Here is a 6,000-nt window from a genome sequence, read left to right as displayed (position 1 = left end):
TGTTCCATCTTGAGATATCTTATTTCATCTGCTTGCACTTTGTTTTTCTCCATCAGTTCTGCAATTGCTGCATCAAACTCTTTAGTATCTCCATTGGCAAATATATTTGTGGTATCAATCTCCTTGTAGTTTATCTCATTTTTAGCTATGGCTAAATCCTTCCTTTTTTTAAGGAATTTCTCAACTTATCTCTAGCTTCCTCCAAGCTATGCAGAGCAAGTTGCACATCTATCACCTGGTTTCCAATGATCTTTCCGAGTTTGAAAACTTCCATCTTTAGATCTTTTCCTCCAAGCTGTTAGGCTTTTTCTTGTGAGAACCTAATCTACTCTAATACCAATTGTTGGAATATTCAAATATGGAAAGAATAGTTATGAGAGGGGGGGATGAATCAGAAGTATCACACTAAAAACTTTTAACTAAAAGTAAATTGCATGCATGTAAACACATCAAATAAACATGAAACTAATACATGCATCAACAACACATAACACTAGAATTTGGTAACCTAGAAACCCTTCAGAAATAAGAAGGTAAAACTAGGGTGGGGATGATACCCACAAAAATCACTGCAGTAATATTGTTCAACCATTTCTGATGGTCTGCCCTATTAAAGGCTTGCCCTATTAAAGGCTTTACACTATGTCAATAGTGACCTGGTTAAAATATTTACAAACACTTAACATGAAGTGTCACCCTGTTAAAGGATTTAATCACCTTTTGATAAGGATCTACAAATAGTTGTTAAGCCAACCTATCTACATAGGATTTCCTTTCTAATACAATGGTAAAAGAGTATTAGGTGTTATAAACCTGATTGTTTTCAATCCTTGATTGCTAAATGCAAGCACTTGTTTTGGCTCTCTCTCTAATTTTGATCCTCTGAGATCTGATTTCTGTTCGTCTCCTTTGCTTTGTTCTGATCAACTGAATACTGAATTGCTGCTCTTACTCTCTATATCTCCTTTCATTGAATTCCATTATGTTTTTATTTTAATACTATTCTCCTTCTCTCATCACCATTAAAATGAAACTTTCATCTTCCTTAAAAAGACTTTGAAGCCTTAGGGTTAGATATGGATCTATGATCCATATTGAATCTCAATTTCTCGCTCAATACTTCCCTTTTTGCTGATTGGTTGCATGCCTTTCCAATTTTCCAATTGGCTGCATGCAGATTGCATAGAAAATGTAAAAGATTCATTCTTATCTCTAGATCTTTCAAGATTTACCTTGTGTCATCTACAAAGACAGTTTACATCATAGTTTGTGCAATTACAAACTCTTATGCTGATATTCTGAGTTACTCGGCTCATGAAGCATTACTGATGCTCGGCACATGTTGTTTCTTGAATAGCTCAGCACCTAAACAAAATTTTATCACTCGGCACCTTATGTTACTTGGCACTTGATATCACTTGGCACTTGATATCACTCAACACTTGATATCACTCAGCACTTGATATCACTGGATTGCTCGGCATATGACTGTGACTCGGTTCCTACTCTTTGCTTGGCATGTATAGTGAAAAATGGTTAAGTGTATTGGCACTCAGCTATCAAAATTATTCTTTAAACCAACAATGTGTTTGTACCAAACATTTAAATCTGACTATAGTTGGGCATCCTTAAATCTGAAAATAACCACTTTTACCAAAACTAGCATAACTTCTTCAAAACTTAACAAAATTGCTCCAAACCAAAAAGAGAAAGAATATTATCCATCCAACTCTTCAAATGTATACAAAATACAAGGTTTATAGGCTTTACATGTTCATACAAGACCTATAACCAACACTAAAATAGTTAAAACTAATCAAAATGACAAATTCTTAAGAAACCAAATGTTTCAAAATGATCTCTTCTTCTTTGCATTCATTAATTTCTATTTGGAACAACTAATCAAAGTATTTTAAAGTGTTTTATGGTTTGAAACTTCCCAACCACATTTTAAACCAACCCATTACATTCTTTTAACCCTTGTAAATTTTTCAATGCTTCTTTAAGCACTCTCATTACAATGCAAATCTATTTTTTCTAGTTTTTAATACATCACAATCCAAACTTAAGCATTCTAACCATTTCTTCAAATGGTTATAGTAAATTATAAATGACTTAAATATTATAATATTATGAAATTCATCATAATGTATGAAGGGTCAAGATGCTCTTGCATCATACTCCCAGGCTTAAAAGATTTCTATGTCCCATGGAAATGTGAAATGAAGAGTTCTACAAAGAAATGTTTTTCTTCCTTGTCTTTATCACTGGGTCCATGCTTCTACTTCATACTCTATATTTTTCAAATGACTCCCATCAATGGAGTAAAGATTGGTTTCTAGCCATCACGCTTCGTGATGCTTCTTCATACCACCTTATTGCCATCTTACCCACCCAAGATCCTAGAAGATGTAAACCACCCTTCGCTTAGTGGTTGCTCTCTTGAACCTTCTACATAGCCTTATCTTGGTGGAGATAATACCAAGATCCCATATTGAGATCTCCACATACGCAATCACAGTTGTGTCCTTCTTGCAGCTATGATGGATCCACATACCATCAGTTATATCTCTACCCACAAAAACACCAGATCTTTTTCTGGCTCTGATACCAATCTGATGTAAAAAAGAATAAATGGAGTAAACAAAATGTTGGGATACATGATTATTCCTTTAAAATTCATAAAGTAAATTCCATTTTTAAAGACATCTCATGAGGCAAAACAAAACTCTTTCCAACACTAGTTTACAATACTTCACCGTTCACATTGTCTGACTACTATACTCGAACACATTCATCATAAATTTCATTCTTTCAAAACCCTTTGGATTATTTTTTCCAAATTATGAATAATAAAACATATCCAAATCTGATTCAAAAATAAATAATCCATTACACATTATAGTCTTTGCATGTAGACCCATTTTCTCTGTCATAAATCAGAAGTAAAACCAGTAACACTTCCTAGGGAATCTAATAACTTCCTCAAAATGACTCCAAATAAAATCAAACTAATTTTAAATCAACTCTATATAAGTTTAGTTTCTAAATCTATAAGCCATTAATTTTTTCAAATCACAAATTATTTTGTAAGTACAAATCATTGTTTTCAACTTCAACAGAGATCCTTAAAAACCAGTCTTCATTAAAATGAACATAACTTACACATATCTAAATGAAAATGACTCAAACCAATTAGAAATGAAAAATAGTTCATATATCATTCTAATGAATATAAAAAATATAAAAAATTCATCCAAATGTGTCTATACCAAACATTTAAATCTGACTATAGTTGGGCATCCTCAAATTTGAAAATAACCACTCTTACCAAAACTAGCATAACTTCTTCAAAACTTAATAAAATTGCTCCAAAAAAAAAAGAGAAAGAATATTATTCATCCTAATCTTCAAATGTATATAAAATACAAGGGTTCTAGGCTTTACATGGCTGTACAAGACCTGTCCAACCAACACTAAAATAGTTAAAACCAATCAAAATGACAAATTCTTAAGAAACCAAATATTTCAAAATGATATCTTCTTGTTTGCATTCATTCATTTCTCTTTGGAATGACCAATAAAATTATTTTAAAGTGATTATGATGGTTTAACACTTCCCAACCACCTTTTAAACTAACCCATTACATTCTTTTAACCCTTGTACATTTTTCAATTCTTCTTTAAGCACTCTCATTACAATACAAATCTATTTTTTCTAGTTTTTAATACATCACAATGCAAACTTAAGCATTTTAACCATTTCTCCAAATGGTTATAGGAAATTCTAAATGACTTAAATATTATAATATTATGAAATTCATCATAATGTATGAAGGGTCAAGATGCTCCAACACCATTGTTCCACCTAACAAGGGTACCAGTGTAGGTCCTATAGATATGTGATTTCATTTATCAATCATCAAAAGAGACATTATTTTCTTCATGATTATTATTGACAATTTTATATTACTGTTGTCATATTTTTGCAATTTATATTTTAAAAAGACTATATATATATATATATATATATATATATATATATATATATATATGATTATTTTTCAAGTGTTGATGCTTTCCATACACCTACTTCTATTAGGCCAGATAGCACTCCAAGATTGCTGACTGTAGGATTGGCAACAAGGAGCTTACAAACATCCACACTTGTTGCAACTAGAGTTGGTAAATCCTTATTTTTCTACATTTTTTTATGTATTAAATATGATTTGATTTGTACTTTCCTTTTCATTTGAGTATAGTATGACATTGATTAACTTTGTGCAGGGACAGGTACACCTTCTCGTGGTGATAGAAAGTAAACCAGTATCGGTGATAATTTACCAACCTTTCTTGGAACAAATTGTGTTACTTCTATTAGATCATTGGAGGCATCATTGTTGATAGTCAAGAAAGATATGATTCCCTTGAAATTGCCTAAGCTTCTAGGTACTTTAAAATTGTAACTATTTATAGTGTAGTTGTAGTTTACTTATTCATAACTCATTTTTGACTAATGATCCCATCATGATTTTGTAGAAAATGATCTTTTTAATGAATTTTTTTATGATTTCACATTGAAGATATATGGGCCCACATTACATAAAAAGTATGTAGCTTGATAATCGATTGCTACAATTTTTCATTCATCCATTTATTGTAATATATTCAAGGTACATAGCTTGAACTATTTTTTATCTAAATTTTGTTTGTTTTGTTAAAAGGTGGAATGAGAAAGGCCCTAAATTAAAAGATTGGCTCATAAAAACTATGGAGGAGCTCTTTGGTCAAAATATTTTGAATAGAATCCAACTTCTAAGAAAAGTTTACAAACATCTAAAGACTATGAGAGACCAATACATAAGGGCTCTAAAGCTCACCCCAAAGTATGAGTGTCCTATGGTTCCATAGCTAGAGTGGAATGAAATCATTGAAGATGCAAAAGAGATGAGACTGAAAGATAAAGGAATTAACCCACCACCTAGAAAAAATAGGTATGTGGTAGTATTAATATAATTATGCACAAATTAGTGATCTCTATTTATTCATTAAAATGGTTGACTTGATTATAATAACTGCTATAATTTCTTAAAATTAATCAATATAATTAGTGATCTCTAGTTATTCATTAAATTGTTTAAACTTTTGTTTCTAATCAAGAGTTCCATTTTTTGAGAAAAGTGCATCTATATTTCCAAAAAAAAATTGCTTTAGGCTTGGTATCAAAATTTGACATAGAATGTGATTTTGAAGGTATATTATGACGTACAATGTTCCAATATTTACCTTTGTTACAAATCAATATTTTTTATTTATGATATGTTTTCCTTTTAACTTGTGGTGTTGATATAAAATATGCTTAAAAGTTCTTGTTAGTAATATATCATTATATTCTCAGTTTTAAGAAATGATTAGATTGTGATATGCTTAAACTCTTAACAAAAAGTATCACAAGTCTTTAACGACAAAGAAAATAGGTTTACAAGTGGTGACACCTTACATTAGTAGAATGAAACCAAAAGAAACCAAATTCATAAACCTTCAAAATAGGAAGAAAATAGACTAGTAGACCCAATCAAAAACCTGCCAGCACCAACTAGCAACATTGTCTTTAAGTTGTCATTAAAGATTTGGGAAAATGTTTATGTGCAGGAATTAGGTTTCATTTTATGAAAAAATAATGAAATTACTATCAAATTCAGTTGTGCAGATTTTGGTAAATTTATTCATTGATTTGAAGCATTGGATCTATGTGAGAGGTTAACCATCACAATATTACTCCACGTCAAGTTTGTTTAACCATGAGTTTAAGTTTATTTAACCATGATTTTAACTCTACTTTATCTTGTAAAAGAAACTTCATAACACCCCCAACACCCAATCATGAGCCAATGAAACCTTCTAACATAACTTTAAGTAGAAAAAGTTATGTTTGTATTACTTTTGTTAAAGATCCCATTTAAGATTAAAGTTTTGATTATTCATTAAGTCAAAAATCAC

Source organism: Cupressus sempervirens, chromosome 6 (assembly GCF_028749045.1).
Source record: "Cupressus sempervirens isolate cs-2001-9-10 chromosome 6, ASM2874904v1, whole genome shotgun sequence".
Taxonomy (NCBI): domain Eukaryota; kingdom Viridiplantae; phylum Streptophyta; class Pinopsida; order Cupressales; family Cupressaceae; genus Cupressus; species Cupressus sempervirens.
The sequence above is the reverse complement of the archived record's forward strand: the minus strand, read 5'-3'. Positions refer to the sequence as shown.